The sequence below is a fragment of the Clytia hemisphaerica genome, unplaced genomic scaffold, assembly GCF_902728285.1.
Source record: "Clytia hemisphaerica strain Z4C2 unplaced genomic scaffold, Clytia hemisphaerica genome assembly, whole genome shotgun sequence".
Classification (NCBI taxonomy): Eukaryota; Metazoa; Cnidaria; class Hydrozoa; order Leptothecata; family Clytiidae; genus Clytia; species Clytia hemisphaerica.
Window position 1 is genome coordinate 481,206 of NW_027103378.1, and position 15,904 is coordinate 497,109.

The window sequence follows — 15,904 nt, forward strand, 5'->3', positions numbered from 1 at the left end:
CGAACAATTTTGTATGATGAGTGAGCCTCGAGAACACCATAAAATATAAGCAATTTGAAAAGGTAGCCATCCGACTTTATTCTTAAGTAAAATTTTAGGCATGAGTAGCATTGATATAGGATATTAAAGTTTAAAGTATACTCAGCAGGGTGCCAACAAAAAATTCCTTTAGTTCCTACTATCACCTTTAAAACTGAAATACCTGCAGCGACTAGGAGCTGGTCCATTCTATGAGTTATAACGCAAGCACGACTCCCAGAATATCTTGACTTGTATAAAATTCCAACTACTGTTAAGAGAGCTCCAATTAAATGTGCTTTTTTTTCTCCAACTGCTCCCTTTAAAGCCGCAACCAGAACAGGACAGCACTTCTCGATTTCACGAAATAGCTTCTTGTCATCTAAATTAATCAATGATTTCACATCTGTATTATTGATACTTGATTTTGATTCCAATGATCCGACTTCTGCTTCGCAAAAATCTGATATGTATTTGTAGTCTCCTGCACTCTTTGCACTCTGTGTAAAAAGAAAATTTTACTGCTACGTAAATTTAATTTTCATTGGGTCTGAGAGACAGGGGTGTGATACCCCTTTTTCTCAGAATAAAAAGGATATTTTTGCTGAACTTCGAAGTAATTTTTTTTTCAGCCCTTACCTTTGATTCAAACTAATTCGAGTATTACAAAAAATTGTAAAAATACATACTGTATTATCAGGATCAACATGTTTATTTGGTATCATACTGTTAGTGTCTTCACTGGACTCTTCCACTTTTTCTTTTTTCCTCTATTTCTTCACCTCTTTTATTACTTCCTCGGGCAGTGTCGTTTTCTAATTGTCGCTTTCGCTGTACAGTTTTATTTATCAACTCAACACTCAGGTCCCATTTGTCCAAAATTTCAAAAGCGGCTTTAATTCTTTTTATCCCAGAACCACAGTTCCTGCAGATACTGTCTGATTTACCGCCTTCTTTTGTGATTTCAACACCAATGTCTTTTAACAACAGTTGAGGAATCCCGTCTAGCTTTTTCTGGTAGCTAAACAAATTACATCGATTGTCGGATCGAGCCTTGTATGGCTCCTTGCACAAACGACAGGCCATCTCAAAAGAAGAATTTAGAATCTTCGTACGCGTGCCATATATCATTTTGTTTTTTATCTAATTAGCCAATATTTGTCTTAAATAGCTTAAATAGACGCCTTCTCTTTAAACATCATTTTATATTTAAGAACATTCTGAGGCATCCGTCGTCATTTTGTTTTATTTTGTTTCGACTTTTTTCTTCAGAACTTCAGGAGAATAATCAGCCTGCACTTATCAGGAATCAAAAGGGTATCATCAACACCATTTTTTTGGTCTAGAATGAGACAACTGCTTACAAAGCCACTTAAAGGTTTAGTAGGTAAAAGCCAACACCCATTAATGCTTATAAAAAGAGTTAGCTCTTCGTTATTTTTTCATGCTTGAATAACTTATCTTCATTCCTTTTTAGAACTCTCTCTTTTTATGTCCCAAACACACGGCCATATTAGATATGTCTGGTGATTTCTTCAAGAAAGGCAGGATGTTTAGTTCAGATATTTCGCTATGTGAAAAGCAAGCCTTATTTCTATCAATGGTCAAACTTAAGCAAGAGATTTTTGCTTAAGAAAGGGTAATAAACCAATGAGTGTCTTTAGATCTGCCTTCGTTGATATGAACAAGCAGTTGTAAACACAGACAAGAAAGATGGTAGAGCTTGCAGCGGGGATAGAGAGAACTTTTCTGTTAGAGGGAGCACGAACATTTTGTTATGAAGATTACTTTTCGGTTATTTATTGGTGCTTTACATGTGAAATTTTCGATTTAGATAAAATTTAGTTCAACACTGCTTATAGGTGAAAGTTATATCTTTGAATGGAATACAATGTGTTCATTTTTATGCTATATATTGATATTTAAAAACTCAATTTATGTTTTGTGAACTGTTGTAAAAAGTTTGTATATGATTGAGCCCATTTAGTTCTATAGCTATGCCTACCATTTTTATTTACATTAATTATTCAACTAAATATGTTAAATTATGCAGCCAACCGCGAATTTTCAAAACACGAGAAGTGAAAAAAAACGTTTCAAGACTCTCGACGATTCTCGGTCCATTTGGGTGATACCCGGCCCTCGCCAGCTTCGCTGGCTCGCGAGGGCTGAGGGTTTCCTGGCTACCTTATGGGCTGACCTTCCAGCGCAGCTGGTTTATTTAAAGCCTTAATATCAAATCAATCAATGGAGTTTGTTTTTCTTCTAGCACTAAGATACCAAATAGTTCGAACCGAGCTGTCTTTCATACCACTGTAAGTCCAGTTAGTGTGATTTTTGTGTAATTCTTGTTAGAAATTTAGATGGATTCCCTAAAAAGATTTTTAGGCGAGTTTATAAAATTTGAATGTCAAAAAGACACTTCTAGACACTAAGGGCATTGGATTAATTATAGAGGAATGGAACCAATATGAACCAGGTCGGCCATAATTGCTAAAATTAGAAAAATAGAAATTAGCACTATTTTTGCTATTTTTTTTCTTTTTGCAATATGAAATATCTTTTGTTGGTATCATTTTAGTCTTTAAAACTTCGGGAATGCATGGTTGCAGATTGCAATGCAATGTTGGCTTGGAAAATGCAACGAGGATGTATATAAGGAAAGCACACCTCTAACCTATATGTTTATTTTAAGCAGGAAGTGATCTTTAAGAGAGATAAGAGGGATACAATTTCATTAGAAGGGTGAGAAGGGTTTAAAAAATCAAGCAGAAATTGCAATTAACGGTGCATTTTGATTTTATCAAATTTTACTATTTTGACCAGCCCGGTGCACACTAGTACCAGACTCCAAAATTACCTGAATCGTGAAAAGTCATTTCTGAGTACAATGTAGAAATGTCTATTTTAAGGCTTAATATTACATTAATTCTCAGAAAAAACAAGGCTTTTGAAAAAAAACAATGATTTTCGGAATCAGCACCCGCAAAAAGTTTAGAATCAACCCCACTCGTCCAAGAAAAACCGTTATTACACCCCCTCCCTTCTAAACTTAGCTTTACTTCTTATTTATTTTGTAGGTAATCTAGATCTTTCTTTTGACCTTCATATTGATATGTGATTGGAAATTAAAGTCTGTCTCGTTATAATTGACAGTGGAAACAAAAGACGCTGTCACCTTTGAAAGAATTTAAATTACATTTTGTGCTTTTGTGCTCGTGGAAAAGATATTCGTGAGAGGAGTATTATCAAATAATAATGCAAAGTTTATTGCTGGTTGACGCTAAAAAGTATCAAAAACAGCAAAAAGTAGCCTTTTTAAAAATAAACTAAAAAATTTTTCCATATCTTTTGACTGAATGAATACTTTGTTTTTCACAATGAGACAGACTTTAAATAGTGGTCACACTAGGGCGTCAATAAAGTTTTTTTGCGGATCATTTTTAATTTATTTTTCGAGCCTCGTATTGTATTGACGATAGATTAGAAATTAACGAGTAGTCAGCCTAGATTTAACTTTTTATTTTATTTAGATTTATCTTTTGAGCTTAGTATTGAAAATTGATTGAAAATTTATAAGTATTACACTAGGTTTTATCTTTAATGTTTCTTGCAGAGATTATTCTTTTGAGCTTGATACCTTTAGGGAAAAAATTTCGTGGGATGAAATTCTGCTCGCGGCCTTTAACTACGCGTTTCAGACCTTAAAAATTAAACATTTCTTTGAATTTAGTTTCGCTTTCAAATATGTCATTTCGTTCTTTGATAGTTAGATTTAGGGTTTGAAATATGTCGTTCTTTGATAGTTACGGTTAAGGTTTGTCGTTCTTTTTGCCGCTTTTTGATAGTTATTTGTCATTCTTTTTAGATTGTCTGAGATGGTATTTATACCGTAACTACTATGTACTATAAATATAGTAGATTTACGGATTCTAATATCTACACATATGGTAGATTTACGATTTTTACATATTTACACATATGGTAGAAATAAGTGCAAGATTGACCGTTAAATGTGACAGATCCAGAAATGACCATTTTCACGCATAATATCATGAAAAATGTTTCAATCTTATTCAAATTTACACATGAGCTGCATTTTAGTGTCCATTAACAATTTTTTAAGAATCAGTTTACTTGGAAAAATTGTCGAGCTCTAAAAATCAAGCCACCAGCTGTTAACCATATTCGTCCTAGGGGCGGGACTGTGTCTGTTTCTTTTTTCTGTTTTTCTTTGGCATGAATTTTTCTGTAAATTCCTAACTTTTTTTTTAGCTTCAAAATTGCCACATTTCCAATACAAATTTATTTTTTATGTCAAATATATCGTTTAAACTGTAATTTATTGAATATTTATAAAATATAAATAAAATATAAAAGATAAAATAAGCATTTTAAACTCAGGCAACTTTTTTCTAAAGCTTTTTTTAGCATATCATAGCTTTTTATAAGAACAAAGGCGATTTTCGGTTTTTGCTCACTTCGAGCATGATGAGTGACGTCATCAAAAATATTTTTGTCAAAAGTTACCTTACATGACAAGGATTTTGTGTACCAAATTTCATCCAAAAAGACCCACTAGATCAAAGGTTAATTTCACAAAATGACTGTATTCTTATCAAATTCTGTGACCTCACCTTAGAGGGTATTCTTAGGGTATACTTACAATTTTTCCAATTTTCACCCTGATATTCTTATAGAAAATATTCTTTTATAAAAAAAGCGTGTACAGGAACATCCCCCCTAGTTCTGAACCGCCCCTAAAAGCCTAGGATTGATAGGGTTAAATATGACAGGTCCAGAAATGACCAATTTCACACGTAGCATCATGAAAATTGTTCCTAATTTACACAAGAGCTGCATTTTAGTGCCCATTAACAATTTTCAGAATCAAACTGGATTCGTTAATTTATTGCGCGCATAGCCCCTGACAAAGATAATTTTTTTGTCGGCCAATGGCTTTTTAAAGGCCCATCTCTTTTGCACGCGCTGGGCCAAAAATGTTTTACATTATCCTATTCGTCTTTTCTATAGACTGAAGACAATGACAACAAATTTGATGACAATGAAAAACATGGGCAAATTGCTAAGAAGAAAAAAACTGTAAGTAATTTTCGAATAATAGCTTTTCGTTCATAAACAGGGAAATCCTTAGAGAAAATTGAACCATGTGGAGTTTCCTGGAAAAAAAGGCATTTTGGAAATGGCAATTTTAGAGGGTAGGATTTCCTTTGACGAAATGTTAAACTACAGTCTTGGGTTTTCATGACTTTTGGATCAAAAAAGGCTTCAAATCCTGGGGTCGTCTCGAACTTTTCAAAACCAAAGTTTGAGAACTGGCCTGTAGTTGTTGTGCCCTTCCCCTAAAGCAAAATACATGCCTTTCTCACAGACCCGGTAGGACCCCTGTACACTGAAAAATAGGCCAAAAATCGTCCCGGTAGAAAGAAAAATTTCATTTTTCATTATTATAACTTCATTATTAAGTTAAAATGTTAATTTCAGCGGAAGTGTCTAACAACTGAATGTACGTTCTGTGGCAAGGAACAAACAAAGTCATGCCACGAGAAAACATGGCTTAACAGAGGAGAACGCTCTGGCATTGAAAAGCCAATATAACCTCTACAAAGAACGCATCATAAAGAGCGACGCTGATCGTAAATCGAAGAGGCGAATTCACAAACGAAGAACCTGCCCTATACTAGGTGGCTCGAAAACACCTAGAAGATTAAACAATCACTTGAGACAGACTCACAAAATAAAGAAGAAAGAATTATTTGACCGCCTCATGAAAAAGAGTGAACTTGCGGAAAATTTCGAAGACAGTGAAGTTGAAAATGAGGATGAATCGGGGCCAGAGGAGGAGTCCGATTATGTGGCCTTCAAGAATATTTTTGCGAAAGAAAGAGACTCGCTGCTATTGATTCGAACTCTGACTCCGACTCAGATTGTGACTGGTTACTTGAAACCACGAGAAGATGGAATGCTAAGAAAGGTAAAAACATTTAGTGAGTGTCGTGGAGCTTTATCAAGCTAGAAAGTACGAAAGGCAAAATAGGTGACAAATTCTTCTTGAATTCGATTGAAACCAATGTTCTTTGACTCTAATGAGTCTTTTTGGGTTTAAAATGGTCTTATCAGTAGTTTTTATTTTGATTTCCTAATTGATTACAGATTTACATTTACTTCTGCGAAAAAGGCTAAAATTTGCAAAAATTGCGAAGGTTTCTACTCGCGAAAGTTTTTACGCCCAAAGTAATTCAAACACAAAAAATAAAAAATCTTCATTTTGAATAATTCCATCCTAAACACCTTTCTCCACACCAAGAATCTAATAAGAGAGGGATTTGAAATATTCATCGAAATAGAGAGGTTTTCAATTTGCATTTAAGTAATAGTAGAGCGTTGTTTAAAAGGCTTTCTTAGACGAATTTGACAGCGACTTTCACTTTGATTGAAAACGGGAGCTTATCGAATAATAGAAATTCGAACTAGATACGTCAGCTGCATAGTTTGTACCTTAAGGGAACTAATTTTCGCAGTCGAAAAAAAATATCAAAAAATGCACTATTTTGAATTTTTCGCGGTTTTGATTTTTTTTTGGACCAATTTTTTTCATTTTCCTAGGGGTTTTCAGAAAAATCACATTTCACGGGAATTAATTTTCGCGGTTTAGAGTTCGCAAATATTTTCGCGGGTTCAAATTTTCGCAGTTTTGGCAAAAACTGTGAATAAAGCGAAAATTAGTTCCCGCGAAAATTAGTTCCCTTGAGGTAGGCAGTAATTGAACTCCTCTTCTCAAACAACTTTCTTGTTAAAAAGTACAAAAATCCTGTGTACATCGAGTAGTGTCGACTTAATTTTTGCATTACACCAACGCGAAAAAAATTTCTCTTGTCCTTAAGCCATTACAACAAGAAAGTTCTTGTATATAATAGAGTATCCGTTATTTTCTCCTGATATTACGTTCGCAAACCATATTGCCGGATATTATTCACCAATATATTGTTTAGTCTAAGTAGCCCTTAAGCCCCTTGTCTAGAGCCTGAGACCAATGAAAAAAAATGATGTAGCCGTCTTCAAAAAAAAACAAGCAGTTAATAACGTAAGGTCAATTCTTTTTGTTTTAGATAAACTCGAAGAAAAACGGAGCCGGGAAGAAAATAAAGATAACAGATCACCTGATTATTCTGGTAAAAATATTTCTATCGTAATTTTTCCTCTACTGCTTAGACAAGGTTTTCACACTTTCTAACAAAAAAATCAGAGCTAAATTCTTGATTGTAAATCTTAAGTTGACCCAAAAGTGACCCTATTTTTCTTATCTACTGATCGAGAGGAATCTCCCTGTCTAGTTATTTTTGACATTTGAAAATCATTAAAAATCAGCTATCAAGGGAAAAAAGTACTCTGACCGCCATTATGGATTTTGTTCAGTGATGATATCTATACTTTATGTTAACCTTGTATATATTACTATATTTTGTTCTTCCTTTGTTCTTTCAGTTAAAACATTTTATTGATTCAAAATTGATGAAATCGCACTTTGCTCATGTTTTAACTTGGCACATCACTAATTTGGACGTTTATTGTGGATCATTTCGGAAAGATGCCAGCCATCACTTGCCCGATTCCAGATTGCACCTATGAGATTCCAGACGGTAGGTCGAAAACTGAGGAACAGATAATGTGTTTTCTTGAAATATTTTTTGACTCATATTGAGTTAATTCTTTCCATCTTAACTCATATTGAGTCGCTTTCTTCCTTGTAGTCACTTTAGATCACTAGTTTTGCATTGATGGATGTCTATGTCATCATTTTTTCCTTTTCAATTCCAACCTGATTGATTTTCTGTGAATGTTCATTCTAGATTTTTGTTGTATTTATATTGTCTTTTTGTTTTGTGAGTTTTGTCTTTATTGTTTCCATTTTAAGTAGTTGAAGGTTTTATACTTCTTGACTATATATATAAAACATTTTATTTTCATACTATGGAAAGAAGCAATTATGTCTAAAGTAAGAGATACAATCAACATTTGGAAACCTAAAACTAAAGTTTTCAAAACTAGTTCTGTGCTTAAAGATCAAAATGTACAGCAATATCTTGAATCCTTCCATCGTAAATACGTCATAGTGACGATAGATAAAGCTTCCAAAAACTTTGCCTTTATTTGTAAGAAGTTCTATGTCGCCAAACTCATTGCTGAGGTTTCAGGCAATAATACATACTTGCCTAGTGACATAGACTTCAATACCATCATCAATACGAATGAGGAAATGTGTAAGCGCTTTGGTTTAGGATTGATAGAAAAAATGAAAACTCTTCCCATCATGTATTGGATGCCAAAAATGCATAAAAATCCTATTGGTTTCAGATTTATTGTAGCCTCTAAAACTTGTAGCACCAAACCGTTGACCGCAGTTGTTTCAAATGTTTTTCAAGTTCTTTACAAACATGTTGAAAGTTTTCACAGAAAATCAAGATTCTTTTCTGGGTTTAGCAAATTTTGGGTGGTTCAAAATTCTTCACTGGTTATTGAACATCTAAATCGGATAAATGCTAAGAAAAAAGCACAAAGAATTTCTACCTTCGATTTTGCTACACTTTATACCACTCTTCCTCTAGCCTGGGAATCCATGCTATGATTTCTTCTTTGATAAACTGATGTCGAAATGTATAGCATGGTATGGGTTGAGAGTTTGAATTTCACAGATCCTAATAACGGTTGAAAACATAGCCAATCAAATTTTGTTATTCTTTTACTGGTCACACTTTCTTAGAGAAAGCGCAACTTTCGAAATTTGGTTTTTATTTTAGTAAGTGAGGACAGCGCTAAATTCGAATTTCCGACTGTAAAAAATGTGAGTCCAATATTGGACTCACAGCTCGAACCCGTCTTGTGTACATCAAATTATAAAAAAACACACGACGGTTCTCCTGTCTACTCTTCCTCATGAATTACTTGTAAAAACTTCGACAGATATCATTAATTTCGGTTCGATGGGGCCTGTCGCAATAAACTTGGATTTTCTGCAAATTCAGTCTATTGGACAGCAAAAGGAAAAGATAACAGATTTTTTACCAACATTTCCTTATCAGAGTGTGTTGAATTTTTAATCAAGAATTGCTATTTCAAAGTTGGTAATCATATACTCAGACAACAGTATCCCGATGGGAATAGATCCAGCTCCATTTTGGGCTAACCTTTTTCATTATTATTACGAATCTAAATATGTACAAAATTTGATATCTACTAGTTCTCCTAGAGCTTTCATTCAGTTGGTACATTTATTGATGACCTTTGCGCTATTAATGATAGAGATGATTTTTTCTCAAGTTATAATGATATATATCCGGAAGAGCAACAGTTGAAAGTTGAACATCATGGAACACATGCAACGTTTTTGGATTTGGAAAATAACATCTTTCGCTACAAATTGTTTGACAAGAGAGACGCCTTTCCCTTTTTCATTGTGAGAATGCCACATAAAGATAGTAATTTACCATCAATCATCTTTTACAGTTCTATATATTCTGAGGTCCTATGCATTGCTAGATGCACTCTTCTTTTTGAAGATGTTCTGCCCAGAATTTCAGAACTTTTCAAGCGCATGCTCAATCAGGGAGCTGAAAGATCTTTCTTGTTTTGATAGATTTCCAGAGACTTTTATGAAATTCGGAGAATCTTTAAATGGTTTTTTAGCGCAACTGCATTTTTGAAAAATTGAAACATTTTTTATTTTATTTTTTATTTTTTATTTTTTTTTTTTAATATTATGTATTGTATGTTAGTTTTCTCAGTCATTTTCTTTTTCGTTCTTTCCCGTACAGACGGCTGCACGGACTTTAGGTGTCGAACCGGGTTCTGGGCCTACTTTTTAAAAAATTTGTGTTTTTTTATACTTGTATTTTGTCGTTTGTCTTGTTCTTGTTCTTGTCTGTTGTTTACCCTTTTTTATTTCTTTGTATTTGTGTGGGAGTTTTTGTTTATTTTTCTATGTTTGTTAGTTTGTTTGGACTGCGGGTCGGTTCAGGGTTATGCAATCTGGGGGAGGCTGAGTGTTGGACGTCCATCAAACATGTTTAAAGCCGCTGCGCCGGTCGCAAGTCAGGGACTCCAGATTGCATTAGTTGGGTTTTTGAGTGGGTTTTGGTGTTTGTGTTTTTCTGCTTGGCTTTTTAAACTTTATGTCTATTGGTTTGTTGGTTCTTTTTCGCATAAAATTCTCATTTCTTGACAGGATGTTTGATTGGTTTGATTTATATATTTAGAAAAATTCAAAAAAATGGAAAAAAACGTATAATTATAAAAATATTAGTGCCTTTTTATGTTTCATCTTTATTTTATTTAGTATTTTCAACACTTTCTCTCCTTGAGGTCAGATCTCTGATCTTCACCATATATATCTTATCGATCTTATGATAAAAAGTCATGGTGCCCTTTTCTACATACGCTAACAAATGTAAGTGGGGAGAAATTTGGCCGGAACTTAACTTGGTGGATTTTTGGCCAAATCCACCAAAATTTCTAACCTCAATATTTGTTTCCCCAAGGTAATTTCTGACATACATAAGGTAAATGTTTACCTCTCGAAACCGTGTTTGTTAATTTCATGCTTGTCTCTGCCAGTTTTGGTTTTGTAAAGTTAGAGTTTCTTGAAGTCAATGCGATCACACATTGAACATAAATAAAATTTTAATTTCATAATTACGTTGTCCTCTTTTTCATTTCTGTCTGCTTTGAGCTCCATCTCGTACATGACTGTGAATCTGATTTGGTAATCAAAATTAAAATAATATTAGTAATTATGGAAACGGGGACTAGTCTTCACTGTACTCTCAAAAAAGGAAATCATGCAATATATAGTTATCCTAAAGTTTGGTTTGAAACATTTATCTAACATGTGTAATATTTTTTTACTAACCTTTTGAAAATTTCTTCCACGTTCCTTTGTAACCAGTGATATTTTATTTTGTTCGAACCATTTTTGATGTCATCTGGAATGATGTCGTCTAAAGAAGGAAAGAACAATTTCAAAAAACTATTGAAATCTTAAGTCCTCGAGTGTTTTAATAACATAACATGAATCATCCATCAATTTTATTTGTCTTGAAATGGGTCATCGCAGCAATAACAATTAATGTGTCGGTTTCGATGTCACTGAATTCTTTAAAGGCGTTAAAGTCTTCTGTTACTCCCTTTTTGGCATTGGTGTTATGAGTTACATTCATGGACCATTCTGTCGTGCCGTGCTGTGCACCTGAATCTCGTCGGCGAAATATTGTCTCTTTAACCTATTCAAATGAATATTACTGATTGTATTCGATTATTATTTTCCAGATTTTTTAAAACGTTTTTGGGAACTTTAAACATTATATTATGTTTTAGAGTTTTCTATTTATATAGAAGAATTTATGTTTTGGACTTTGTTATTGTAAGTAATGCACTCGATATAGGTTACCTCGTATAGCGTGCGTTTTAAATGCCAATCCTCGTATGCTGGTTTTAAACCTTGAAGCATTTCGTATGCGTTCCTGCAATCGACAAACCCCTGTTGTGCGTTGATCACCCTTTCTTCAGTCTTTCTTTCCGAACAGTAAAGGTTTGATGACTTCTTTTATAACTTCCCCATCACTTGTTTTATCCTCCGTCATTGGAATATAGCTTTCCTGGATCTCTTTAATGATCTGAATTATTTCAGTTGTAGAGTTTTCGGCGTGGAAAGACAAACCTAGAGGAACCTGAATCGAAAAAGGAATATATATAATTTTCACAAAGTCAAAATTCTTGAGTAATTACAATAAGTTTTGGGTGCTTCAAAATTGCAATCCTGTTTTGGAGTCCTTAAACCGTATCAATAAAAAGAAGAATGCTAAGTCTATTTCCACCTTTGACTTCAGTACTCTTTACACAAAGATCCCTCATGACAAACTTATTATTAAAGAATTGGCAGAGGTTATTGACTTTGTTTTTGATGCAGGTAGTTCGAAATATATTGCCATCTCCCAGAACGACAAAGCTTACTGGTCGTCTACTTTAATGGGATAAATTTTCGCGGGGATTAAATTTCGCGGTTGAGCTCATCCGCGAAATTTTAACATTTCGCGGGGATTAATTTTTGCGGATGAGGGATTTCCTGATTTTTCGCGGGGATTTAATTTCGCGGATTGGGGTACAAATTACAATTTTCGAAAAGGGTCAAAACATTGAAATAAAATTTTTCCAGGAAAATTAAGAATTTTTTTTTCAAGTAATAAGAGGGTGTTTTGGAATAGGGCGAGGAGACATGCCTCCTTTTCTTACATACCTTTTTAAATGTTTAATTTCAAGCCAGTTGGATTACCCTCTTGCATTGAAAAGCTTTTAACAATAAGCGATCACTTTAGATAAAATTTTTCCAATACCTCTTCCAAGTTTGTAAATTTGTGAAGAAAATTTTGAGGAAAACGATTTTTTGCTAACAAGCATATCGAGGATTTGACCTTTTTCGAGGGTTGCGTGCCCTCATGTAGAAAAAAAATAAAAAACGATAAAAATAGAAATTTCGCAAATTGCAAAAAAAATTCCAATATTTCGCGGAAACTAATTTTCGCGGATGGGCCTTTTTCAAATTTCCAATGGAACTTATTTTCGCGGATGACACCCAAATCCGCGAAATCCGCGAAAATTAATCCCCGCGAAAATTTATCCCATTAAAGTATTTCCTTTTCAAAAAGTTCTTTGAAAACCGCTGTCAAACATCTGATTAAAAATTGTTTTTTCAAAGCTGGCAATGTTGTCATGTGTCAGGTCATAGGTATCCCAATGGGCATCGATCCAGTGCCATTTTGGGCTAACTTATTTTTATATCAATACGAACATAGATATATGACCCAGTTGATTGAACAAGATAAAGTGAAGGCTCGTCATTTTCATTCAACCAAACGATTCATTGATGATCTCTGTGCTGTAAACGATGGGAACATGTTCGAATCAGTATATAGAGAAATCTATCCAGATGAACTTGAGCTCAAAGTTGAGCACTCAGGATCTCATGCTTCGTTCCTTAACCTTGACATTTCCATCAAAGACGGGGTTTTTGTTTACAAGTTGTTTGACAATAGCGATGCCTTCCCTTTTTCTATTGTTCGTATGCATCACATTGACAGTAATATGCCAGAATCCATTTTTATTCTTCGTTTGTTGGTGAGTTTTTGAGAAAAGCTCGATCCACTCTTTTATTTGAAGACTTGAGAGACAAATCTCACATATTTATTCAAAGAATGCGTGCCCAAGGCGCTACAGTTGGTAAACACAATATTAGTCTGCGTAGAGTCATTACACGTCACAGTTCTGAATTTTCAAGGTTTCAACTCAGTTTAAATGCAGTCGTTCACCAGCTTTTGCGGTGAGCGGCCACGGGGATACGAGGCATCGAACCGGGCTATCACCCAACTTTTCAAAAAATTCTTATGTTTTTTTCCATCCTTTCAATCTTCTTCTCCCTTGTCATAGATAGTGGCAGTCTTTTTCAACTGTTTTTTCTTTATCTTCGAATGTATTATCTGCAACGTTAGTGGCAGAACGGGTCAAAGATGTGGCAACTTTGTCCAGTGGGTAGTACTTCTCTGGCTAGTTTTTGGTATCATCGGCAGGTCCGTAGGTTTTATGTTTGAGTTTGTTTTTGTACTTTTGCGCGCGTTTTAATAATTCAAAGAAATACATTTATTTTTACGACCTCATCTGTGGTGATGCCTGATCAACATTGCTAACCTACATTACCCTGTTTATATCATTTGGGAGGATATTTTCGAAAATGGCCGAAATCCTATGTAGGTTGAAAACTGAAGAACATAGTTTGTGTTTTCTTTGAGTCACTTTTACTTTTTTTCACATTGAGTTGCTTCTTTCCTTTTGGTCGATTTAGATCATGATGTGCATTTTTGCTTTTGAGACACTTCCGAAGAATACACCAATGTCCCATTTCTGTTTTTCTGCTCCATCAGAATTACGTACAAATAGTTTAGATCTTTTGTCATCATTTGATATCACATACCTGGTTTCATTTTATGAATATTCATCCTGAGCATGTTGTGTTGTTGTGTCCTCTTGTTGGTATTGTTTTGTCTCTTTTTGTTTATTACATTTTTTGAATAGTTGAAGGTCAGCCTGTCCCAAGCCAGGATAAAGACAGAGGGACCCAGAGAAGATTTGCTACCTTCTCATTGTAACATCGTCTCTCTAAGAGGAAAAAGAATTCGGCCACTTTTTGTTGTTTGTAGGTCTGACAGGAGAAAACATTTATATTTTCATACTATATATATTTGCCTAGTACATCAGGATGTGCGAGGATGTCCCCTGCCTGGTGTCTAGTGCAGTCGGCTCCAAAGGAGTCTAAGGTGTTTACACCTTTGTTGATTCATTTTTTGTTTTCTTCTCCTGTCAGTCTACCTGGAGTTTGTTGTCATCTTGTACAGGCCGCTGGGGTAATGTCGCCTGACTGTCTTAAATGACAGTCAGCCTGTCCCAAGCCAGGATAAAGACAGAGGGACCCAGAGAAGATTTGCTACCTTCTCATTGTAACATCGTCTCTCTAAGAGGAAAAAGAATTCGGCCACTCTTTGTTGTTTGAAGGTCTGACAGGAGAAAACATTTATATTTTCATTCTATATATATATATGTTATATAGTAAATTATATGCTTATAAAAAAACATGTCTTTTTAGAAAATTTACACAATTTTTAAGTGACATATTTCCTGTAAATATACATTGAAGCTTAGACAAATATATTTTTCGTAACTATTTGTCCATAACAGCCAGGTTAATCTGAGTAGCTCTAAAAGATCTTTTTAATACCTACCACTTGGGATTTTTCAGACATTTCTTTCGTGAATGGGTGGGCAATGTGCCAGCAGACGTTCTTTCGAAATAATTTGAAGGCAGGCAAAAACGTGAGGATACTTCTTGCGATTAACACCTTATACGTTTTGGACGGCACCTCTTGTGTGTTTATACCAGGAAAAATTGGCATGTTCCGGTACTCTTCCAGTGTTCTGTTTGCTGAATTTCAATGAAAGTCTTTCATGAATATTACTCTTCTGTGCGAAATTGTAGGGGGTGTTCCCCCCATTTTTTAGATTTTTTTCAGAACATCCACCTTCCCCTGCTTATTCGACCCCCCCCAATTACGCACAGAAGAGTAGGGTAAAAAGCATACTTAAAATACAAAACAAATTCAAGTCAAATCAAATCAAATTAAAGGTTTGACAGGCTTTATCATATAAAAAAAATTACCTTTGGAGGGATGAACTCAGTGAAGAATAGCCATGCAATGAAACCAGAGGATGCTCACGTTTCGTTTGTTCTTACCCTGATGACGTGTCCTCTTCTCAAAGTCTAAGTTACCTCCGACAATCTGGGAACGTTAAAAAAAGCCCATCAAAGAGTAGAAAAGATTACAATTCGATTCCTCAGAGACATAATATACAAGGATATTATAATATTATAAACAAAGTACCTTAAATATATCTGGGAGAGGTTTCGTTAAGCGCCGTATCCTCGATGCCTCCTCGAATGTGATACCCCCGTCTTTTTGTATTTTCAAAATATGTTTATGGTCGTCTTCGATATTCTTTTTCCATCCCAATACTTCAGCATCAAAATCCCCGTTTCGTTTCAAAGCAGTATTGTATCCATTTGACAGACCCATTTTGTTGAACCAACTAAACGAACGTTTGCTCGCACCAGCTGAAATCAGTAGTTGGTCATTCCGTGTGGCAACGACGTTTGTCGTAGTCTTAGGGTATCTTAATAATAGACACAGAGAGAAATAAAATAAAACAAAAACTCGCATACTTCAATAAAACTTACTTATCTAAAACATTTTTTCATTAGAACCGATAA